The following is a 27,484-nucleotide window of genomic DNA, read 5'->3' as shown; positions in this document are numbered from 1 at the left end:
GGACACCACTTTAGAAGGGCATGAAGACACTCTGATTGGTGGCAGCATTACCATATTATTTGGGGGAAGGAAAACAGTTGGAAATCTTTGTCAAGCTTTCCCAGAAGTGTTTGGATGTGTGAGATTTAAATTTACTTTGAGTGTAAGTGCATCAGAGGTTTTAAACTGGGAAGCATTGCTCTGAAATGTATGACAAGAAAATACATTTGAGCTGGACAGAGGTATATAATTCAGTCCCAGGAAAATAGAATGTGTTCCTGTTGTGCTGTTAGGGGAAAATTGTGAAATATTACTTCTGTTTATGTGGCAGTCTCATATTGGAGTCCTTATTTAGGATTGAAGCTCCTTAGTTACTGACCCAGGATAGCCAGACATCACATACATATATATGTGTGTGTGTGTGTGTGTGTGTGTGTGTGTGTGTGTGTGTGTGTGTGCACGTGTGTGTGTGTGTGTGTGTGTGTGTGTGTGTGTGTGTGTGTGTGTGTGTGTGTGTGTGTGTGTGTGTATATAGCATGCAGACAGAAAGCAACCTAGAACTTTAATAGTAAAGATGCCATCCTATGACATAAGGAGCTGATTCTGATAAAACTGTGACAGAAGGTCAAGGTGCTAAAAGTGAGAGACAGTACAATGTTTGTGGAAAGTCATTGCTCCCTGTACACCAGACCAAAGAGCAGTACATTTATTCCACTGATCTGGGAATGTCCAGAAGCAGGCACGAGATTCAAACATCTAAATACAGCTATATATAGAGTATTCTTTCCTGGAAGGACAACATAATTTTTTGATGCAGAACATGCTAAGGGGAAAATACAAAAAATCTGTCTAGTAAAAAAAAAAAAATATGCTGTGAAACAGAATGAGATTCTGCTTCTTGTTCTTTTGTTCTTCTAGTAATAAATACCACAGAGACACTGTGCCTGTGAAATCTTTTTCAGTGTATTGACAGAAAATGCCTGAGAGATAGAAAAAAGCATAACAGTTGACTAGAATAACCAAGAGTACTTTGGAAAGGAAGCACAGACTTGATTTGGGAGGTGGAGATAAACAGGACTGAAACCAACTCAGAAAATGACAAATAAATGTGGGCATATAAAGCATTAATTATATTTGTGAAACGTGACAGAACAAGAAAATCTGGAAATACTGGAATGTTTGACTTTGTTAAACTTGTAAGGGACTCTAAAGCATATGTACTACTTCATGTCATTATTGTTTGGAGGAAAACTTAGGAGAAGGGAGGAGGAAAGAAAGAGTTAACTGTAAGTAAACAAACTTTTGTTCTTAGCAGTAATATTTGTATAATGCATGATGTCTGCATGCTATAAAGTAAAGTTTTCTTCGTTATTTTCAAGTGTAATGAGGATGAGGATACTAAAGTAAACAGGTACATCTGCTTTTTTCCTTCTTTTCTCTTTCTCCTTGTTCAGTTTTAAGAAATGTATGTACTGCAGTGTAAAAAAAAGAAGTAAAGTCTGTTCAAAAGAGTATGATATAAGAAAAAATGATGTGCTTTTTCTCACTTTTGCACATAGAAATGACTGGATTAAAGCTCTTAGCTTTATCTAGTAACACATGTTAAGAGATAGCAAATAAATAAAAAAAGATCATTAAATATAATAAAGCTCTCCTCTAGCAAATTATTTATTTATTTATTTATTCATTTATTTATTTATTTTTTATTTTACGTTTGTTGATCGGGCTAGTCTAACTGGATATATGTCCATTTTCAGTAGAGGCCCGGGGAGAAAAGCTCTACATAAAACAAACAGCTCCTCTGCAAATAAATAAATAAATACTTGTAGAAGCCACCCTGTATCTGGTTCGCATGTCCCCATGAAGACAATTTGATAAAGAGCAATAAAAACAGTATACTTCTTTTTTTTAATGGCTTTCTTTCAATGGCTAGGAGACAATATGAAAGCATTCAAGTGTTTTCTCACTCTGGGAGTGCAATAAAGATAAGAAAAAATCAGACAGTACTTAATAGAAGCACAGGCTATATTATGTGTCTTAGCATGGATAACTTTCCTTTTAGGTTAACCCAAGTCTGTCTGTGAGTGTGGCTGCAATTTGGGACAATTGTTCCTATTAGGAAGGTAAAACTTCAATATTTGAAGATGTACATAGTTTTGTGTGTTAATATTAAGCTAATAGGTTTTTGGATGTATTGGTGTATATTTTTTGAGGACTATCAATAAAACAAAAAGTTTTGTAAGATGAGACATAGGATCAAATGGATATGACAAGAAATAACTGTATAAAAGGTCAACCTCCCAAACATTAATGGGTGTATGTAACACAAAAGCTGGAACTAGATACTTAAAAAAAAACTGTTACAAATAAAAAGGTGGAAATAACTTTTTAACATAATGAGCCTTTCGATATTATATTTAAATACATAATGAGCCTTTCGATATTATATTTAAATATTGATGGTTTCACAGATACATACAAAAAAAAAGAAATAGTAGTGAACTATATTAAAAAATGAAGAGTGCCAATAGCTATGCTACAGGAGACACATTTGGAAAGAGCTGAACATATGAATTTGATAAAGAAAGGTTTTCATGATGGTTATTCAATGGAATACCTGGGACAAAGGAAAAGATGGGCACTTATATTAATTACAAGAGAAGCTCCAATAGTGATAGAAGAGGATAAAAAGATAATCATTTTAGATATGTCATACTAAGGGACTACTGGCAAGGGAGGAGGATTACACTGGCATGTGTTTATATTCCACCTAAAATTGTTATAATGGAGCTTAAGAAAATTCTGGGAGAGATAATCAGGTGGGGAACTGGAATTTCATTTGCAGCAGGGAAGATTTGTTTGGGGGGCCCAGAAGAGAAAATATAGCAAAGGAGGGTAGCTTTTTTAAGAAATGTTTGAAAATATTTGGCATGGAAGATGTGAATTCAGTAGTAGGAGTTTGGAGTGAATTTACATATTTTGCCCCAAGATACAAAAACTGGGCTAGCTAGACAGAACTCACATTTCATAGGAACATGTCCATTCAATTGAAAATTTTGATACACATTCAATAACTATTTCAGATCATGCACCAATAATAACTAAAATAAAAACACAGGGTAGTGAAATAAAAATGAGACACTGGTGCTTTCTCGCCTATCTGTTGAAAAGAGAGAAATTTAAGAGGAGGAGAAGCACCAACTTCCTGGAAAAAAGAACTGGTAAATACCCATCAGATCCAGCTTCACACAGGCCCATTTCAACTGTAAACCATGATTATACAGTGTATATGTCTATAATGACTAAAGGAATGATAAAAGTGATGCCAAAATTGATAGACATGGATGAATGATGAATGTGGTTTTGTGGAGAGGAGGCAAACATTTGACAACATTAACAGAGCACTAATGATCCAGATGGAAGCTAAATGTAAGGAAATACCACTGTTGTTGGTGGGTCTTCATGCAGAGAAAGCATTTTACAGAGTAAGCCGAGAGTTTACAAGCAGGGCAATGGAAGCATTTGCATTCCTGATAAAATTATAAGGTTGACTAAGGGGATATATGAGGGATCAGAGGCAAAAATAAAGTGGGTGGTTTCCTTTCTCATAATTTCTGTTTGAGCAGAGGAACCAAGCAGGAATGTCCACTGGCAAAAGAAGAGACTCAAAAGTTCAAGGATATAATTGGTATGGTATTCAAGAAAAGCTGGCTCTGGTTGCAGATGATATGATTTTATACCTGATAAAACCAGAAAAAAACATTTCAGTGTTGTGGGGCATTCTGAAGCAGTTTCAAATCTTTTTGGGATACAAAATTACTGCAACTAAAATAAAGCTAAAACAAAGGCAATAGCTGTACATTATGTACCCACACACTAATTCATTCAGCAATATCCATATTTATGGGGACATGATAAAATGAAGTACTTAAAAGTATGGAGTAAAAAGGATTCTGGTGTGGCAGCTAAGGATAAGTGGGAAGAGACTAAACAAAAGATAATAGAAAATCAGAGAAAATGGAAGCTCTGTTATATGGATATGGAGATGTATAGCAAGGTACAAGCAGTTAAAATGTTTTAATCCCTTTAGTTTTAGACACAGGTCAGGCATATTTTTATCAACCAGAGGAGAAGCTGTGGATAGCAATTAATAAAGAGCTGAAGGATTTTATCTGGGAGGGGAAGATGGCAAGAGTCAAGTGGGATAAGCTGATTCCTGCAGCTGAACAAGGTGGTTTGGGATTACCTGATTTGAAGGGTATTTCAGAGCTACACAATTAAGGCTCATATACACAACATGAGAAGAAACCAATAATTCAAACTGGAAAGGGATTATGATGAAACAGGGGGAAGCTCAAGAAACAAGGAGAGATTGGGATTTTGTATTTAGATCCTTAAGGAAAATAACAATAACCATGCAAAATATTATATTTATAAAGTAGCAGAAAGCATTCTAAGAACCAAGCCAACAAGGGAATGGAGAAGGGAGATTCTGCTGATAGGGATTACTGCAATTAGGGATACAGACAATAGGGAAGAGGGTGCTGGAATTTCTTGGAGAAAACTGGTAAAAGAACCAATGTATTGGGTGCAAAGTATTAGAGAGGGAAAGGTAATAGAATGGGAAGAGACCAATAATTCATTTGGACTGTAGGATAGAGATTGCCTTCCCTATGAAGGATTGATATCAGAGTATAGGCAAAGAGAAAGAAATGGGGGTCCTAAGTAAAAGACCAACACTGGTAGAGTTTTTAGTAGAATCTAGAACAGAAGCTGCTGTTAAAGGAATAATTAGTAGAGCATACAAAATATTGCATGATAACTATAAGACACAATCCAGAAAAGGTTATAAAAGGATGGAGGAAGAGAGACTGGATACGCAATTCACAAAGAAGTAATGGGTATATATATATATATATATATATATATATATATATATATATATATGTATATATATATATATATATATATGTATGTCTTACAAATATGCAACAAAATCTAGAAGGTTTAGGATCTTTAATTGGAAGTGTTTACATAGGTATTTTTATACTCCAAGTAAACTCCAAACAATTTTTCCTCAGGTGGACAGTAAATGTTAGAGGTGTGATGGGGGAGAAAAAACTGAGAACATATTTTCTGGGAATGTAATAAGCTGGCAGACTTTAAAGATTCCCGTCAGACTGCTTTCTCAGAAATACTGGGTGAGCAAATTGGTGTAACTAAGGAAATGATTTTTCTGAGCTATTATACAGAATTGGAATTGCCTAGACATAGTTAGGCCTTGCTGAGTCTAATTATGATGGCTGTCAAAAATGCTATTACTAGAAATTGGAAATCAAAGTCTAAACCAAATTTACTAGAAGTAGTGAATATAGTAACAGAGATAAAATAACTGGAATTGGAATCTTTAGAAAAGGGTAAGAGTAAATTACATAAGATAAAATGGAAATTGTTGGAACAATACATGCAGAGTGACAACAAGGTTTAAAAGAAGGCAAGATTTCAATGGCTATGTAATGTTAGACTGACAATGACTAGATAGATTCTAAGTGATGTGTAATGTTTGCATCTACAACATACCTCTCAACCTGGAAACATAAAAAATCTGGACAAGGCCCATGAAAAATAGGTACAAATGTGTATGCGGATTAACATAAAATTAGCATACATAATTATGCAAATCCACCAACTCCAATGGAATTATGGGATGCCAACTTTCAAATGCAAACTGACGAACAGCCAACCAAAATATGGCACTAGAGTCCCCTGCAGCCATTCCAATGTCCCATTACCTGAATATTTCGCCCCATTTACAATAAACACTAATGTGCATACAACTGATTTACTTCTACATTGATCATTTGGATTTTATTTTTACATTTTATAACACAATGCACAAACATTAATAGACATCTGCTAAACACAGCAATACTGTCTCACAATGAAAATAAATATAGCATTAAAACTTCTCTGCCCTTGAAACTCACATTCATTGAAATAACATTGAAACCCATACCACATCCAAAGAAAATACATCTGGCCAGTGGTGGATAAAGATTACCTTTGTGCTGTTTTCAAATCATAAGCCCCTTGCACACAAAACAAGAAACATACATGTGTTTTTTGACACATTTTCTTGACTTTATTAAATTATATTCCTTGTATAATACAGCACACTTATTAGAGCATATTTTAAATTTGCTTGAACATTTTTCCAGTAGGCAATGAAACAAAACAAACCATGACAAAACTGCTCAATTCAGAACATTTCCATCATAAAAGTCTACTTCTACACACACATTTTTTTCTTATAATGCAGTACAGAATATAATCATTCTGAATTTCTGTTCCTGAATTTGGGTCAATATTTTTTGCTCTTTCCACCGAGACACAAATGTCCTTGTGCATGACATTTTTTCACTTCTGTTCTATCTGTAGCTACACCCTTGACTTGTTAAACCCACCCCCAACACAGTACAGTATCAGCAATGCATCTACATACCATTGGAGTAGAACCCACAGTCTTCCGCATCAAAAGCAAGTATTTAACCTATTATGCTATTAACAATGCAAGCAGACTCAGCATAAGCAACACTAAACTTCTCTTCCCCTGAACCTCTCAGGTCCTTGTAAAATCCACTCAACACTCAACTGTATCTCTCAACTTTGCAGCACAAGAAATCTGAAAAAAATGTTTTTGTGGGTGGGGGAGTACAAAAGACCAAAAACCAGAGACACATTTTAAACATTGCTTGTATAATTTTGGAAAGTTGCTAGAATTAAATGTTGTGTTACCACCATGCATTTCACTGCCAAGTCTTGAACCCAGGACCTTGTGCATAAGAGTCAGAGCAACATACCACTATGCCAAATCAGCAGTTTCCTGAAGGATAGCAACTTTAGGAAGAATTAAACTTAAATGGCTATCATTTAGTTAATTCAGTTCTCACTTATCACCATAGCTACTCTTAACCTCTTAGCACAAAAACACTGGACAAAGCCAATAATGGGGGATACAGCCCCAAAAATAGAGACACATTTTAATACTGATCTTATAAACTTAGAAAATTGCTAGAATAAAAGGTTTTGTGTTACCATTTATTTTCTGAAGAATATGAAGTCTGAAATTCAAATGCCTGTCATTATTTTTTTCTGAAGATTATGAAGTCTGAAATTCAAATGCCTGTCATTATTTAGTGAATTCAATACTTCACTGATTTGCCACAAAAATCCAGAAAACCATAGGTTTCATGAGGAACAGAACAAAAATATGAAGCATAAATCTGGGAAATTTTCACAAGTGATGGTGGGTAGGGACTTTAGGCTCTTGTGACCTATACCCATTTTACAGGGTTTGAGCATGAGTACCACCTCTAGCCACCAGGTATATTCACCTGGGGCATCTCACACACACACACACACACACACACACACACACACACACACACACACACACACACACACACACACACACACCAGCTTCTGTACCACACACTAGCTTCCATATACCCACACACACCAGCTTCCATACACCTCCACACACCAGCTTCCATACACCCATGCACACCAGCTTCCACACACATTAGCTTCCATACACCCATACACACCAGCTTCCACACACACACACGCACACACACGCACACACACACACACACACACACACACACACACACACACACACACACACACACACACACACACACCATAAATACCAATACCTCTGGAAAAAAATGGCAGCAACCTTCTGCAAACCAAAAGCTTCCAATCCTCCATCCATAACGTCCATAACCTCTGCATCTGTCCAGACAATATACTTCTGCAACCAATGGCAGCTTCCTCCATCCATAAGCTCTGCAAACAGCAAACAGCTTAAATCTCTGTCTGGGCAAACAGCAGCTCGCAAATCTCAGAGAAACAGCAGTTCTGTAGGCAGCAATGCATGTTGAGCCCTTGAGTTCATATCTGACAGGCTGGCAGGCTGTTTCATGGAGCTGATGTCATCTTGCACATGATGATGACAGCTCAAAATCCCGGAAAAAAAAATTTAAATAAAAAAAACAGAAAATTCAGAAATTAAGGGGGTGCCACTTGGGAATCAAAAATTTTAAATAAAAAACAGCAGGAAATTCGGAAATTAAGGGGGTGCCACTTGGGAATCATGGCACCCCATTATTTGGACCCCAAAACTCAGTAAAAAACGAGTAATTCAGTACAGTTGGGAGGTATGATATACAATTATGTCAACATGGTTTGTGATGTATAATGTTTGCAACTAAAATTATGTCAATATGGTTTGTTTTCATTTATATAAATGGATTATTGCCTACGTCATACATGATCATTTAATAAAGATGCTTCTCATTTAATAAAAAAACAGAGACCAGGCTGAAGATCTGAAAGCTTGCTGGAGGAAAAGCACAATAGTTCAGGGAATTACTCAGTGCTTTTGAACCTCAAGAGAAGAAAAAAATAGGCGGAGCTGAAGAAGAATAGCAGCACCTCAAAATAGCATGTGTGAGGACAATAAAACAAATATGTAGCCAAGCCACCTATGGAAATAAGGTACATAAGGGAAGATGGTGGTGGAATTCAAAAGTACAGGAAATCATCAAAAGAAAGAAGGATTGCAAGAAAAAATGGAAGATAAAAAACAAGGAACAAGGTATGGAAGAATAGTGGATGACTAATACAGGGACTAAGAGAGCAGTTGCAATAGCAAAGAACAAGGCATCAGAGGAACTCTACCATCTTTTGGAAGGTGACTCAGTAGATGGTGCAAAAACTCAATCAGGTTGCGAGGCAAAGACAGAAAAATTAAGGAAGATATTCATTAGACACCCTTCATCAAGGATGTGAGCAGCAACCTGCTCACCTGGTGATAGGACAACAAAGGTAGATGGAAGGAGTACTTCTAGTAGCTTCTGAATTAAGAAAGCTCCACAAAAGTTGTGCTTACCCAGGCACAGCCTACAATGAAAAAAACAAGAGGAGCCCACCCTAGGAGAAATAAGAGCACCACTAAGGAAAATGAAGTGAAGGAAAGCAGCAGGCTCAGATGAGGTCACATCAGATATAGTCAAGATGTTGGATGAGTTTGAGGAAAAATGGCTCCTGAGGGTACTCGTCGCAGTATGGGGGAAAAGTGTATTCCAGATGTCTGGAGAATAAGCATAGTGCTGCCAGTGTTCAAAAACAATGGTGATATTCACAACTGGGGCAGTATAGAGGGTATCAAATGCCTGACACTCTGCATGAAAGTTCTGGAGAGGGGGATTGATAAATGAATACTCAGAGCAGTAGAACATAAGATGGGAGATGTGCAGCTATGGATCAGATCAGGATGCAGCACAGCCAACCTAATGTTTGCAGTGAGACAGATAGATAGAAAGAAGGTAGAGATGAGGAAAGAATCCAACTTGAATTCCTAGACTTAGAGAAAGTATATGACAAGGTACTAAGAAAACTGATTTGAGCAGTCCTGCAATAGTTTGAAGTCCAAGAAACATTGGAAAAATTAGGGCAGGCTATGTACAAGGACACAATAACACAAGTATGAACATTGTTCTAACTCACAAAGGGGTTCTCACTGGGATAAAGTGTCTGTTGGGTTCAGATTTAAGCCCAGTGTTGTTCATACTGGTGATGGGCTACATTAGCAAATAGGTTGGAGGGGACAGATCAATAAAGTTACTGTATGCAAATGATGTGGCATTACAGGCAGACTCTGAACAAGAACTTCAGCAAAGGGGTAGCCACCACTGATCCCGGGAACTATCAACCTATTAGCCTGATGAGCCTGGTCTGCAAGGCCATGGAACATATCATCATGGAACTCATAAAAAAACACATTGGTAACCTCCAAACTCTGGATCCCACCCAGTTCAGGTTTGTGAAAGGCACATCATGCCTCCTGAACCTGATCGACTTCTTTGAGGCGGTCACCAAAGCTGTAGATGAGGGTAAGGTGGTTCACACAGCCTATCTTGACCTCGCCAAGGCTTTCTACACCATCCTCCATCTGGAATTATAGCTAAACTCACTAAACTAGGTATAAATTCCTACGTCACAAGATGGGTTGCCAACTGGCTCACTGACAGAACCCACAGTTGCAGACTCCAAATCTGACCTCAAAGCAGTGACAAGTGAAGTACCACAGGGTTTGATCCTGGGACCTCTCCTGTTTGGTATCTACTTCTCTGAAGTACAGGCTAACACAGAAGGCCTCTGGCTAATGAAGTTCACAGATGACTGCAAACTAGGAGCCATAGTCAAGTCCCCAAATGATGTGGACATCCTATAGAAGGGCCTCGCTGAGAGAGATGCTTGGTGTCAGAGCCATGGCCTCAAGCTCAATGCCAAAAAGTGCAGTGTCATCCCCTTTGGTAAAAACTCTGTACTCATGAACTACTACATAGGCAGCACTCTACTTAACACCGAATGTGTGATAAGAGACCTTGGGAACCAGGTGGACAGTAGTCTCTCCTTTGATAGTCACATCACCACAGTAGTCAGGAAGTCCTTCTACATGGCACACCTCATCATAAAAGGGTTCTCATCCAGGAAAAAAGAGGTCATCGTTCCCCTCTACTTGACACTCATTAGACTCATAATAGAGAACAATGCCCCTTGTGAAATGTACCTCACAAGACATCTGCAGCAGCTGGAAAGGCTACAGAAGTACCTCACAAAGAGAATTACTGGCTTCAAACAAATGCCCCTACACGGACCGCCTCAAAAAACTCCAGCTTTACTCCGTAGCATATCACCTACTTTGAGGTGATCTCTGCCTAACATATAAAGCTATGTCAAACCCAGAGCTGTTGGACATGCTACACTAAAGAAATCCTAATCCCTCCGAGCTACACGCTCTAGGGACCTAAACCTTGTCACCAAAATAAACAGGACATGCTGGAGGGATAGATTCCTGTCCAAGAGACTTCCCATACTCTGGAACAGGCTACCCATCTAAGTCAAGCAAGGTTCTTCATTAGCACTCTTCAAGAAAAATCTTGATGAGTGGATGAGAAATAGGAAATACACCCCGGGGATCACTTCTGTGTGTCTGCTCGACAGTGGCACAGAAATATAACTTTCTTTGGTGGCGTAAGCCAGAGAACCTTGTTGGCTAGGCTTACGTAGGCCCTTGGGCCGATAGCCTAGTACCTATCTATGAACCTATGAACCTATAAGGATAGGGGAATGGAAAGCACATGGGATGAAACTGAGAACAGATAAGACAGTTGTAATGGCAGCAACTTGGGGAAACCACAAGAAGCTGAAAATTGGGATACAAGGCAAAATAGTTGAATAAGTTAATAGCTTCAATTACAGAGGCAGGGGTGGTTGAGGAGAAAGGAAGTCTTAATGAAGAAACCAAAGCTAGAATCAGCAGAGCGGCAGCCAAATGGCACAGAGTGTCAGGTGCAGAGTATGAAAACAGAATGCCAAAAAAGATGAAACGTAAGTCTCAGAAAAACAGTGGCACTAACAGTACTACCGTATTGTTAGAAACCTGGATGGTGAAGGCAGAGCAGTTGAGGAAGCTAGAGATGATAGAGATGAAGTGTCTGAAATGGGTGTTAGAGTGCATGATGTAGGACTGGTGAAGAAATGAGGATATCAGACCAAAACCCCATGTGGCTCTAATTGCATAGAAGGTCAAACAGAACAGAATACAATGGTTCAGGCACATGTGCAGAAAAGAAGCAACATCTGGAAGGAAGAGGCTAAAAACAAATAATGCCATCTGGCAATCCAAAATGAGTAGAATGCTAATTCAGAGCAGAGAAAAAGCATGGAAAGAGTGGGAGAATATAAGACACAACAATATCTTGAAAACTTCAGAATGCTTCACAATTGTACTAAAAAGCAAATAAATGAAGACAAAAATATGCTATAATTTTCAGAATAATAGTAAACACAACCCTAAAACAATTATAGACAACCATTAAAGAAATCTTGCATCCTGGCCAAAATTCAACATTAATCCCTCTTCCAATAACTTGCCACTCAAATCTGCAATACAATTCAACTCTTATTTCAGACACAGTATAGCATCTCTAGCCAAGGATTCCCCAACATCTAATCCTATTCCTGACCAACAGCCATGTACACTTTCCCCCTCAAAAGTGTGCCCACATCCTATATAAAACTACTCTTAAATGAACTCAAACCATGCCCTACTTCAGCAGATGACCTTCCAAGTGAGTGCCTTAAAATAGAAGCAAATAGCTTTGCCTATCCTGTCTCAGTAATTTTAAATAGGTCAGTCCAGGAATTCCATATTCTCTTTGGAAAAAGTCACAAATTATAACTCTGCACAAAGGAGGAAATTCAACAGACATCACTAACTTAAGATCTATAGCATTCTTGCCCCACCTCGAAAATACTTGAAAAATGTATTGTAAACAAATGGTAAACTATTGCCTGCAAGGAGAACTCTTATCCCTCACACAAAACGGCTTCTGTCCTTCCCATAGTACTAATACTTCACTTCTAACCTATACAGATGCTGTTAATAAAGCTAAAGATAATGACAAAGTAGTCTCCTCCTTATTTCTAGATTTGTCTAAAGCCTTCAACACAGTTTGTCACAATAAATATGTACTGCAAATGTCCTCATTAGGTCTCTGTCAGTCCACTCTTCTATGTTTAAATGTTACCTAGCCAATGGGTATCAGTGAGTAAAATGGCACTCCGCCCTCTCTACATACCTCCAGGTCACAACCGGTGTGCCCAAGGCTCTAGCCACTGGGCTGTATCCTTGGTCCCCTCCTCTTTAACATTTTCACCAATATCCTCCACAAATCCACACAACAGGCCACTCTAATGCAGTAAATGGATGACATCACAGTCATTTGCACATCTGACAACACAGCACACCTCTATAAAATTACAAAGGAAGATTTAACAGCCATTGAAACATGGCTTTGTAATTCATCAATCAACCCGCCCAAAAAGCAGACTACTGCCCTTTTCCCCAAATCCTGCTATCATGAAAGAAACAGCATTTAGTCCTCTTTCTTCACAATATAACCACTGAAGTCACTTCTCATAGCAAATTATTAAGGATGATAAGAGATGACAATCTTAAATTCCACCTGCATATACAAAATTGCATTAAAAATCATCAAAAAAGGGATGCTTTACAGAGCCACTACTTATCTCCTCCCCAGACGTCTTTATGGCACCCCCATCCTTTCTATCCTCCAGGCATCACAAAAATCAAAACTTGAACAACTCTGTAACAACGTTGCTAAATCTGCAGCAAATACTTTTTTCAGACCCCACTAATGTATAGCACTAAAAAGACTAAATTGATTAGAACTATCCCATCAACTAACATATACTCAGCTTTTTTACCACCTATGAAATTATCCAGCATCCATCTGCTTGTCCAGCACTAAACATCATTCTGCACAATTATGTTCGCAGTTAGTCGTTATCATCCAATGACCAAAAACTCTTATCTGTCCATGAACCTATCAAATCTGCTCGGGCATGGTCTATACTCCTGCCATGTTGCCAAGGCCTGGAACTCCTTACCTGTATCCATCAAATCAATACCCTCCCTCTCATCTTTTAAAACCATTCTGAATGACTTCTTAGCCAAAATCTGGCTCTGTTCTTGCTGAAAGCCAGGATAAACTATATCCCTAAATGTAAACAAGTACCAATTCATCTCTTACACCTCCTTACTCTCCCTTCTTCAGTCACTTCTTTAAGTCTGTCAGTTCTCTACCCTGGCTTTCCTTCTAAATATACCGTAAGCCTGCTTTTCCCTTACTTCATATTGCAGTTACTGTTTGCATTATACTAACTTACCTTTAATTTATCTATAAATTGGGTAACATTTCTCTAAATATCATTGTCATATAACCTGTTTCTATTTTTAAATATTTTTTTTCATATTATGTCTAATTTGTTATTATTATTTAAACTGTAGATTTTTTTTTTATTATTTTTGAAGATTATAAAATTATTGTTCTTTAAATATTTAGTAATACCTTGCAGCTTTTCTCCCAGGGGCATCTTTGAAAATGGGCACTGAGCCAGTCAGACTTTTCTGGTAATCAAATGTCAATAAATAAATAAAACAAACCTGGTGAAGAAGATTTGGGACACATGTGAAGAATGCAAATGGAAACAAGGGCATCCAACAAAGAGACAGATTAATAATAGGAGAGAAAACCTGTGACAGTAAGGAATGGCTGTCAAAGAAGGTAGTAGAATGGCATTGAATCGAGAGATAAGGGAACATTTGACACAATATCATGACCCCATGTAGAAAATCTGAAAAGGGGCAGATGATGATGATATATACATATATGTGTATGTGTATATGTATATATATATATATATATATATATATATATATATATATATATATATATGGGTCCACTTTTAAATGCCGAAATCTCGAGTTTTAAAAAAATTAACCCAAAACACAGAGATTTCGGTATCTCGACATTTAAAAGTGAAAAAAAAAACACAAATGGACTAAAATAAAGTTTTTCCAGAGGAGCAAATCCCCTTGCACCCCCTTACGTAAATATATCAACTCCTGGATCGCGCTACAGTGAAGAGAACGTTAAGTGCAACAGGAGCATTATCGTTCTCTTAACTGTAGCGCGATCTCGGAGTTAGTATATTTAAGTAGGGGTGTGTGGGGGTGCAGGGGGGCTTGCCCCCTTGCAAACACTTTATTTTAAGTGTCTGTCTTTTTTTTCCCCACTTTTAAATGTCGAGATACTGAAATCTTGATATTTTGTGTTCGTTTTTTTCAAACTGAAGATTTTGGCATTTTGGCATTTAAAAGTGGACACATATATATGTATATATGTATATATATATATATATATAGATATATATATGTATATATATATATATATATATATATATATATATGTATATATATATATATATATATATATATATATATATATATATATATACACACACACACACACATACTGTATGGGTTTCTGTTAGAACTGTTAGTAATGTGTGTATGTGTGTGTTTGTATATGTCTATGCTAGAACATTAAATGTTAAAAATATTAATATTTACAACACCAACCTCACAAGCTTGAAACATCAGAATGTCAAATGTCTGTAACCATAACGTGCAGAGGATTGCACAGTGGAAGTGGGTGATTGTGAGCGATAATGGTAGGGCTAGGTATGGGGTTTTGCCCAATCCCAACTGTAGTGCAATCTTGGAGTTGTTATATATAAGTAGCAGGGTAGGGTTAAAAACAAGCAAATTTGACATTACATTCTTTGCTGTTACGGCAGTTAGATATTTGACCATTATGAGCTTCTAGGGTCAGAGTTCTGAATGTCAGTGTTCTGCTAATGTATATATATATATATATATATATATATATATATATATATATATATATATATATATATATATATATATACATATAAATAAAGAAAAATCCCAATAAGGCAAGCTAAAAAAAATCCCAACAACAATCAAAATGAAAAATCCCAACCTGGAAGGTAAACGCTGACAGCAACTGATATAGAAAATCTTTTATTGCAAAATAGAACAAAAAGTAAGAGCTTTCGCGGTCAAACAAACCACTTCATCAGATATAGTTGCAATGAAAAACAAATCATCCTTATATACATACTCCCTAGCAGCCAATTAATCAATAAAATTCCCTCCAAAAACACAATTAAAAAGACAATTAGTGAAAAGCAGGTTAAAGCAACAGCTACTTACATACAGCATAAAAATCAACACAGATATATGTCTATACAATGTTTAACCTTTTCATTTAAGTTTCTTCATCCTTAAAGCTGATTTAATAGGGACTGAATCATTAAGCCCCATATATCTATGTGCCCCAAGTCTCAGAATCCACTCTAGTTCAATATTTTTAGTATTGTAACTAATGGGTCCTAGTTTGCCATTGTCATAACATTTATAACAGATAAAACTTGATATAAAAAGTGTGTTCCCTTCCTAACTGTAAAGTGCGCTTTGCAAGTGCACTAAATAATTCACCTTCCTAGTGCAGTAATCATGGTCCCAAATGCTATCTCTCAGTCTCCTATTAGTCTTGCCAACATAAAAATTAAAACATTTGACACAGTGTGCAACATAAACCAAATTAGCCGTGTTGCAGTTAGCTGATGGACGTAACTCCCAATGTTTTCCAGTGACGGAATGCTTAAAAAAATCTTGATTCATACACAAATGAACAATATGGATAAGATCTACATTTCAGTGTCCCTCCTGAAGGTGTAGATGCTGTTCGTGCAAGCTTAGGATAGCACAGCATTTGTCTCAGATTTTTTTCCTAGTCTTATAGACAAATTTGGGGGAGGGGCCTACTACCTTACTTGTTTCTTGATCCACTAACAACACTGACCAGTTCTTGTTTATTATTTGTTTCACCAAATCAATATCTTGTGTAAAAGAAAGAACTAAAGGAAGATGAGGGGCCTCTGGGATGAACAATTATTCAACGAGACTGAATATTCAGAATAATAGGGTCTCACCTTCCAGGACATTCTTTAAGAACTTTCATAAACGCTTGATCAACCTTGACTGTTGAGTAACCGCTGTGTAAAAAGGCATCTTTAAGGTAGTCCAACTCACATGAAAAACTCACTTCGTCACCTGACAGGTGAGACACCCTCATGCCCTGTCCTACGACAACATTAGAAAAAACATGATGTGGGTGCATACTCACTCTATGTAAAAAGCAGGTGTATAACAATCCTTTCTGTGTACATTAGTTCTTATAATATTGTTCTCCATAGAAACCATTACATCTAAAAAATTAACACTATCTGCGGACATATTAAGAGTAAATTGCAAGAAGGGACTACTACTATTCAATTTACGGTAAAATGAAGTCAAATCATGTTCATTACCTTTCCAGCAAATAAAAATGTCATCGACAAATCGTCGATAAAAAGCTACCTGCTCATCTTTCACATTCATAACATTCTGCTGTTCCCACTCTAACATCACTAAATTTGCATATGAATTGGCACAGCTGGTGCCCATGGAGACACCAGCTGTTTGCCAATAGTAATTATCTGCAAATAATAACACAATATGTTCTAGAACTAGTTCTAAAAGCATGCAAATAGAATCAATGTGCTGTGGGCTATAATTATCATGTCTAAGCAGAACATTCTTCACCATTCTAATACCTTCATCGTTGGGAACACATGTGAAGAGTGAAACTACATCCATTGTAGCAAGTAACTCAAAAGGAAACTCAGATGTCTTACTGACAAAACTATATAAATCCTGAAAAAACGGTTGTGTATCTTTTAAAGCAAAAGGATACAAACTCAATACATTCCTCAATTGGGTGTCAAGGTGTATAGACAGGTTCAGTCAACCACCCCCCTCCAGCAACGAGTCTCAATGGGGGGAGTGTTGGATGTTTATGTACCTTCGGAAGAACATGTAGTTGTGGTACCAGTGGTTCTTTAACGTTAAAATAGTCAAGTAGCTGTTTATCCAACAATCCCTTATGAAAACATTCAAGCAAAGCACTATTTGTTGTTTCATGTTATACACTTCATACAACTGAATGACAGTATAAACTGTCCGATCTGCTAACATTTCATTCATTTTCTTCAAATAATAATCAGTATTTAAAACAACAATAGGACCCCCTTTGTCCGAGGGGCACATTACAATATCTGGATTTGAACGTAAACTCTGCAACGCTTTAAACTCTTCGTTCATTAAATTAAAATCATTGTGGGGTCACCACACATCAAGTAAACTGTATACATCATTTTCACAGGCTTTAATAAAAACCTCAATATTACTAGGCAGTGATGGAACAAACTGACTAGGTTTCTTAAAATTGGCGGACATATCATCATTACTGCCCATGTATAACAATGTCAGGGCTATATTGCGAGCAAACAGCCTTAACTCAGTTAATAACTCACTAACATCTGTATGTGAAGTAGGTATAAAACCAAGTCCTCTTTGCAACAATGATTGTTCATGTAAAGTCAAATCATACCTGGAAATATTCCAGACTAAGTCTCTGAATTTAGATTTCACATTTTCTTCAATGACTTGTTTTGGTAAGAGCCTGGTGGTTCCTTCCATTTCTGCCCTGAATGACGATAGTCCTGCTCGAACGACTTCTTCCTTTTATGATGGATTGGCAGTGGAAGAGACGAAAAAACATGATTTTGTTGGGGGGGGTGGATAATTTTCCACCTCACTGTCAAAGTAGAAGCGGAAGTCTTGTCAGGGCATTCCATGTTAGTAGTTATAACTTCACACAATGGTGTAGAATACACTGACGTACATGACCCTGGAGAAACAATCTCAACAGAATTTGACTGAACAATAGCTTCTTGTTGGTTAACAATGGTTGTATCCAAAGTTTGAACCATAGCACTCATCGACTCTATTGATTGACCGATGGTGGTATTAATAGCATTAATAGGAGTTATGTCCTGTCACTGGAAAACTTTGGGAACTATATTTGTCAGCTAACTGCAACACAGCTAATTTGGTTTATGTTGCACACTGTGTCAAATGTTTTAATTTTTATGTTGGCAAGACTAATAGGAGACTAAGAGATAAGATTCGGGACCATGATTAGTGCACTAGGAGAGGTAAATTATTTAGTGCAGTGGCAAAGCACACTTTACAGTTAGGAAGGGAACACACTTTTTTATTTCAGGTTTTATCTGTTATACATGCCATTGGCAGACTAGGACCCATTAGTTACAATACTGAAAATATTGAACTAGAGTGGATTCTGAGACTTGGGGCACATAGATATATGGGGCTTAATGATTCAGTCCCTATTAAATCAGCTTTATGGATGAAGAGACTTAAATGAAAAGGTTAAACATTGTATAGACATATCTCTGTACTGATTTTTATGCTGTATGTAAGTAGCTGCTGCTTCAACCTGCTTTTTACTAATCAAGAAATAAATTCTCCTCACCACTACTAAAGACACCGAGGGTAGGCAAATGAACAAAGAAAAAAGGCCTTAGGTGTTGTCCACAGCTAAAGGCTTCAAACTGTTAAAACACAATTTATTATTCACTTAAAAAGTGAAGCTGACAGAATGTAAACTTCACTAGAATATGATGAACTGAAAATAGTTGAGTATCCAAGCAGTTGTCATCCACAGCTTCAAACTTCAGGCTGTTAAAACTCAATTTATTGAAAGCTTAAAAAGAGAAGCTGACAAAATGCAAACTTCACTGAAGTAATTAGCCCAGTGATTAACATCCACAACTTTAGGCTTCAAGTTGTTAAAGCACAGTTAATAGCACAGTTAATAGCTGCTTTGTAAGCAAAGCTGACAAAAACATATGCTTCACTGGAGCGTAAAAAGCTGAAAAGATGAAATTGTCCAGACGATGAGCGCTTTCGGCAGATGCCTTCTTCAGATTGCATAAAAGTGTGGTTAGCTCTTCCTGTTTATAAAGGAAACACAATCAAGAGCTGGTAGCTGATTGTCTTTAGTGTTCTTAAAGGCACAGGACAAAAATAAATGTTCAAAGTGGAGATTTGTCTCCCATAATGTAGTTCAATGTTAAAATGCTAGAATCATGTATTAATATTTGGTAGGTTTCTTCTAGATTTTAGAACAGGTCTGAGAGGTACTATTGTATTAAGACCTGGGGGTCGATTGGCTCTAAAATTATTGATCCAAAAGATCTCTCTTAATTCTGTCCTGTTGTGGACATCTCCTTCCCTGATGTTTTGGGTGACTACTTCCACAGCTTTAAACAAGAAATTATGCATAGGATGGACCAATACGTGTGCTGCTAAGGCATTATGTGGAACTTTCTGATCAATGTCTCTGACATGTCGTAGAATACGATCCTTCAGTCGTTGGTCAGTTTTACCAAGATAAAAAGCTTGGCACTTGCGACAGGTAGCCAAATAGATAATGTGGCTAGTAATACAATCAGCATAAACATCAAAATGAAAGTTACGTCCAGATACTGGGCGGAGGAAAGTATTACTAGTATCTAAGTAAGGACAAGCTTTGCATCTGCAGCATTTAAAAGTACCCTTGCGGTCTGATAGTGGATCACCACATTTAAAGCCATCTTTATGGCATAGTAATCTCTTGATATTCTTTTTATTCTTATAGAGAAACCTGGGTCTCTCTCCAACGATGTTCTTTATTTTGTCATCCGCTGTCAGAATCGGCCAGAATAAGGGGCTGAGTTTTATTCCAGCTGTTTCTTCTGATGTGAATGAATTCATGATGGATGTTAGGTTGTTCTGCAGGAACGTGTCCCTGAAATGTATTTTTGGAGAAGGTTCTACGAAAGAACAGCAGACCTATAAGAAATTGAGCTTATTTACTCCAGTTAATCCTCCTCAAGTAGAACTTTTTATGAAATTCTCTGGGACAGGAATCTATCCCTCCGGCATGTTCTGTTTATTGTGGTGACAAGGTTTAGGTCCCTAGAGCGTGTAGCTCAGAAGGATTGGGATTTCTTTAAGTGGAGTATGCCCAAGAGGTCTGGGTTTGACATAGCTTTGGATGTTAGGCAGAGATCACCTCTAAGTAGGTGATATGCAATGGAGTAAAGCTGGAATTTTTTGAGACAGTCTGCGTAGGGCATCTGTTTGAGGCCGGTAATCTTCTTTGTGAGGTATTTCTGCAGCCTTTCCAGTTGTTGTAGATGTCTTGTGAGGTACATACCAAAAGGGCATTGTACTCTATAATGGGTCTAATGAGTGATGAGTAGAGGGGAACAATGACCTCTTTTTTTCTGGATGAGAAACCTGTTGTGATGAGGTGTGCCACGTAGAAGGATTTCCTGACTACTGTGGCAATGTGATTATCAAAGGAGAGACTACTGTCCACCAGTGTCCCAAGGTCTCTTATCACACTTTCAATGTCAAGTATACTACCGCCTATGTTGTAGTTCATGGGTACAGAGTTTTTACCAAAGGGGATGACAATGCACTTTTTGGCATTCAGCTTGAGGCCATGGCTTTGACACCAGGCATATGTCTCAGTGAGGCCCTTTTGTAGGATGTCCACATCGTTAGGAGGTTTGATTATGGCTCCTAGTTTGCAGTCATCTGTGAACCTCATTAGCCAAAGACCATCTGTGTTAGCCTGTACTTCAGAGAAGTAGATACCAAACAGGAGAGAACCCAGGACTGAACCCTGTGGTACTCCACTTGTCACTGGTCTGAAGTCAGATTTGGAGTCTGCTACTTTCACAGTGTGGGTTCTGTCAGTGAGCCAGTTGGCAACCCATCTTGTGACAAGGAGATTTATACCTAGTTTAGTGAGTTTAGCTATAATTCCAGAGTGGGGGATGGTGTCAAAAGCCTTGGCAAGATCTAGATAGGCTGTTTGAACCACCTTACCCTCGTCTATGGCTTTGGTGACTGCTTCAAAGAAGTCAATCAGGTTTAGGAGACATGATCTGCCTTTTATAAACCTGAACTGGGTGGGGTCCAAAGTTTGGAGATTACCAATATCTTTTTTTATAATTTCCATGATGATACATTTCATGGCCTTGCTGACCAGGCTTGTCAGGCTAATGGGGCAGTAGTTCCCGGGGTCCATGGTGGCACCCCCCTTGTGGAGTGGGATAACTGTGCTGTGCACCATTCAGTGAGCACAAAGCCTGAGATGAGGCTATGATTGAACATGGTACTTATGTGGGGTGCCAGTTCATTCTGTAGTTCATGTAGACTGCAGCCTGGGATGTTGTCTGGTCCCATGGGTGCTGTGTTCTTGGCTTTGGAGAGTGTGTTTTTTACCTGTGCAGCTGTGATTACAGGAACTTTGCATTCTTCTGGTATAGAGATGGGCTCTTTAGGGGGTGAGAGGGGGGTAAAGTTAGTACTGAACCTATCTGCCAGGATGTTGGCAATATCAGTTGGGTCTGTATATTTAGTGCCATTGTGCTGTAACTCAGAGCAGATCTGAGTGTTGCCATTAAGATTCTTGACATAGCTATAGAATGCTTTATGGTTGTCTTTAGAATCGGTGCCGATTTTGTTTTCGTAAGTAGCTTTGGAGGATTTTATCAGGGATTGCAGCTTCTTACTGAGGCTGCCCAGGGAGCTCCTCCACTCATGGGATTTTAATCTTTTTAGCAACAGTTTCTTCCTTCTGTTGTACAGTTTGTTTATGGCAGGAGACCATCAGATTGGCTTCCTTTTCTTTTTGGAGGATAGCGTCTTGGTTCTGTTTGGGATAACACGATCCATGCACTCATGTAAGTGCTTATAAAGTGCAATTGTGTAGGATTCAGTAGTTGTAACTGTATTGCCCATCTGCATGGGTGTCATGAAGTTCACCACTTCTGTCTTAAGAAGCATGAAGTTGGCTTTGGAGAATTGTTTTGCAGTGGTTTCCTTAATGGGGGGGGGGGGCAGGATGTGGATATCTAGGATGATTAGCTTATGGTCGGATCGGACCAATGAGGCGTTGACTTCAGGTGTGGAACACCGGTCACTCATGTTGGTAATGACTAGATCTATGATATTGTTGCCCCTGGTGGGGGTGTGGATAAGTTGGTAAGTTGATCCAGGGCATTGGAGTTTATGAATTCGAGAAAGCGTTGAGTGAAGGCATTGGTTTCCCAGTTAATGGTGGGGTAGTTGAAATCGCCCATTATTAGGGTGTTTGGTTGAACCCTAATATTTTCCAGTAGATCAAGAAAAGAGGAGTGGGAATCCTGGGGCATGGTGGGGGATCTGTAGCAAGCTACAATTTGGATTGCAGTTTTGCCCAGAGTTAGTTGTACTTGGATAACCTTGGATGAATTATGTTGAGCAACTAGCCTTGAGGTGTGGATATCCTTAATGAATATGGACACACCTCCGTCTTTGGTGTTCCGGTCCAGGTTACTTGGCCAAAAAATTTGGTATGAGTTATAGCCTGGTAGTGCAGGTGTGCTCTCTGGAGCCTTGAACCAGGTCTCAGTCACTGCACAGATATCGATGTTCTCCATTTTAAGGAGTGCCTCAAATGAGTGCATTTTGAGATTTAGACTTCTAGCATTGAGTAGCATCATCCTCAGTTTTTGCTTGCCTGTTCCGGTTACGGTGGTGAATTTGGCATTTGAACCTTGCCTAAAAAAGGCACTATAGGGGCGGCAAGAACCTTAGCCAGTATCTGGAATACCAGGGGTGACAGGTGCAGGCCGTCTCTGGAAAAGCATCATGGTCTGTCGACCATGTCATCCCAGGCAGACAGATACTGGATCCCTTTAGAATGACACCAGAAGCTTAGCCAATTGTTGAAGTCAATAATTTTGTCCTTGTACTGCGGCATCATTCTGGGTGATGGCAGAATGCTACTCAGGGCTAGGGTCATACCTGCCTGGGCTACAAGATCGGAGAGCTCTTCCATGTCTCTTTTCATGTAGTCCAGCGAGGTACATCTCAGGCCGTTCACACCAACATGGACAATGACAGAGTCATATTTTTACTTGTTGTGGAGTGACCTGAGTGCGTGGGTTATATAGCGGATCCTGGCACCCAACAGGCAGCTGACAGTAACCTTCTCCTTGTTTAGCTGGTGAGTGGGACATCAGTGTGCCTGACTATAGAGTCACCTATGTCTAGTGTGTTGGGTACGTTGTTTTGATTTATTGGCTGTGGTTGAGTGGCACACTGAGTCTGTGGGGTATGTGTCATTTAAGTTGTGTTGGGGGGTGGAGGTTGCTTGCATTTCTGCTTTGGAGGTCTCTGATGTTTGAGCAGATTATTATTGAGAGCCTCCGCAAATATTTTTGTGTTTCTTTGTGTGGATTTTGATGGTGTAGATTTAGTGAGACTATGTGATGAGTGTGGCGTGTTTATCTTCTCCTCTTGACTGTCAAGTTCAGTCTTGGTTGGAGAGAGCTTTACCTCCAGTTTGGCTAGATAAGTGCATCTCTCACAGGTTGTATTGTTGGGTGGTAGGAGGAGAGGGTTGTTTGTGTACATGAGGCAATTTCTACATTGCCCCAAGATGCCCAGATTCATCAGATAGACAGGAGACAACACTGGGAGCTGACCCTTGGACATGCTTGAATAAAAAACTATTTTCCTCTAGATAAGTGAGGAAAGTGAGTACAAGAGCTGTTTTTCTCTAAGCAAGTGAGGAAAGTAAGTACCAAAACTGTTTTCCTCTAGGTAATGAGGAAGGTTGAGTGCTGTAGTAATTAATAACTTATTTAGTGCTTACAACAAGTTCTGAAAAAGTGCTGAGCACAAATAAGCAAATTCAAGTGCTAAAACTAAGAATCTGTATCTGGACTAAACTAGTTACAGGAAAGGGGGGAAACAAGTGCAAATGCGGGCTTTTAAATCAGAAAGTTGAGAGAGATGGAAAAACTGCCCAAATGGCCAATAACTACAATTTCTAGGCCAGAACCACTCCTTATGAGGTAGATAGGTTACGTAGTGCTTACCACTCCCACTGATAAGCTAGAAGGCTTCCCTCAAACACAGAAATCTTGGGGGGCTCGGAAGCTTACATACAGTCCTGGATACAGCAAATCTGAATCTGGACTACACTAGTTACAGTAAAGGTAAAAAACAGGCTTAGATTTTTATTTTTTTATACAGAAAAGTAACTAAAACTGCAGTTAAAACAATTCAAATGCAGTGCAAGCTAGCACACTTGAGTATGTAGTAATGTTAGACCAAACAGTTTAAAAAAATGCAATTAAATTAAAAATGACTAAAAACAAGTGCAGAAGGAATCTATTAGGTAGAATGAGGTAAAGAGATGGGACTGGGGGGAGTGTCCCAGATCAAATCTACAGTGGGGGCGGGCAACTGCAAAAGCCTCCAAATTTAAACAACAAGACAAGAATAGGGAGGGTTAGTAGGGGAAAAAATAACACCTTCAGCAGGGATCTGAAAAATTATACAGTGAAGCAAAAATAACAGTGCACAACTCTGAAGTCAGTCAACAATGATATAAAATTAGTCAAACAATTACCAGTACACAACTCTGAAGTGCCAGAAAAATATACTCAGCTCTGTATATCTCCAGATAGTTTGAAGAGCATTCTGTCAGGACACAGGAAGTCTCCAGCAATGATATGCAGGCTGTTACTAAGAGGGTCTAATTTTATGCAAGTAATTCTTGAGATAGTCAGATAACACACAGGATGTAAAACTAGTTATGCCAACTTAAGACATAGAAATAGGGGGAGGTATCTCACAATGCCGTGTTTGGCTTTAAAATATTACATCATAGTTCCAGAATACCCTGTCAATGCATTGACTTTGCATGTGTTTTCACATATACCCTGCTTTCTTTTATTCAGTCAAGTTTAATTACTCTTTTTTGCTTTTCAATAAAAACTTAAAAGACAAACAGGGATAATCACACAGAGCAGTATTCTCAGTGTCTGTTACTTCTTTTTCTTTCTAAAGTAACCAGTTTTCATTCTTTTGTTATGCCTGAGTTGTACTTAAACTCATCTCCCCTCCCCTTAAACACCTCCCCTTCATATCTGTCAAAGTGGCAAAGGTAATTTGAGCTGGTTGATGCTGTGATTGGTAGCTCATAGCAGGAGACAAAGTTCATGTACTGTTGCCTTGTACTATCCACCTACTTACAGTGGGACACATTTTTGCTGCACCATAGACCTCTTTCTGTCCTCAAATTTTAATTCTTACTACCTACTAATTGGTAAATTGTTTGGCAAACCTTCCAACTTCATTTTTTGGGGAGTTCTGAGAAAGCAAAATTCTTAAATAATTGTGTCACAAAAGCTGTACAAAATAAAACAAGTTTTTATATGCTGTAGAACTGTGATGCATTTAAAATAAGACTTTTTGAATCAACTTAATTTTCTAAACAATAGTAATGGAAGTGTAAATTATTGTGTTATTGACTTAACAGTAATCATAATTGACTACCTGAGAAGTTATGAGGGACAGGTCAAAAGTAAGATTTAAAAAATCATGATCATTCTGCAAAATCATGGACATTTGAGACGTATGGTCTTGGGCCATTTACCTCTTATTGTACTGTAGTATGTATTTGCTCCCTGTAATTTTCTCTTGCAACTGGAGGATTGATCCATGTTGTCTGCAGTCATTTTCTTAAACCAGTAAATCAATGTTAATGCATCTTCTCCAATTTATTTTTTACACTTAATAAGACGAACCCCACTTTACTGTTTTGTTTCTGATTCCAATCACTTCAGTTTTTCATTCCTCTTCATAAATCCATCCCATATACTACTATTTATTGTGTTTATGTACATATGTTTATTCTCTTCCCTTTTTAATTCCAAGATACCACTATTGGTGTTTCTTAAAGCTCCCATAGCACTTATGTCACTTGTCTTGTGTATTCAAATAAGACGATGAGGCTTGGGTGTTTGTTTAAGTAGTTTATTATACACAAACACATCTGGATGGAGGACTGGAACATTAAACTTAAATGAACTAACTAACTGACTGACTGCTACACACATACATGCTTTCACTCTGGCCGCTCACTCAAAATAACACTCTTACTTGCACATGCTCAGTACTTATATGCATGTGCCCATAGACTGGAATGGTACTTAAAGGTACAACACACACTCTGATCTACAACTTATTCCAATGAAAGTAAAGTTTTTATTATAAAGACACACAGGATCATATCCCTGCATCATTCAATGGATGAAATAACTTGCACTGACTAGACAAATACTGCTTAGCTTGGATATAATGCATTACTTATCTACCTTGAGTGCCTCTTGTATGCTGACAGACCCTACCTGTACTAAATGACAGTGTTAAATACCGAATTCATAAAAGCCCACTCCTGGAATGGGTGCCTTACCCAAGGTTACTATTATATATTTCTGGGCACTGAATTTTAGGCTGTGACTATGGTACCAGTTTTTAGTTTGTATCAGGCCTTCTTGGAGAGTATCTATGACTTTGGGGGATTTGATGAATGTGTCTAGTTTGCAATCATCTGTGAACTTGGTCATCCAGAGGCCAGTGACATTAGACTTTACTTCAGATAAAAAGTTGCCAAAAAGGAGCTGCCCCAGCACCAAGCATTTGCTGACTCTTCTAGTGAATGACCTTTTCACAGACTTCTTGGGGCATAGATGTAAGCCAGCTGATTGTATAGTGGGTGATATAGGAGTTTACACCTAACCTTGTCAGCTTGTCTTCAATGCTCAAGTGGGGTATGATGTAAAAATCTTGGGAGGTCAAGGTAGGCCATATGCACCATTTTTCCCTCACCAATTGCTTTGATGACTTTCTTAAAGTCCACCAGACTGAGTAGGTATGACCTACCTTTGACTAAATCAAGCTGGTTTAGGTCCATTGTCTGAAGGTTTTCAATGTCATTGTTTATCATATCCATGATAATTCTTTCTATGGCTTTACATACGAGACTAGTCAGACTTATAAGTCAGTAATTACCCTAGTTGGTAGAATGGCTTACCCGTGTGCAAAGAGACAGCAGCAACCATCCTACATCCATTTGGCATAATGTCTGTTTAGAGGCTATGGTTAAAATATCATTCTAGT

This window comes from Protopterus annectens, chromosome 2.part0 (genome assembly GCF_019279795.1).
Source record: "Protopterus annectens isolate FY-2018-M chromosome 2.part0, PAN1.0, whole genome shotgun sequence".
NCBI classification, from domain to species: Eukaryota; Metazoa; Chordata; order Ceratodontiformes; family Protopteridae; genus Protopterus; species Protopterus annectens.
The sequence above is the reverse complement of the archived record's forward strand: the minus strand, read 5'-3'. Positions refer to the sequence as shown.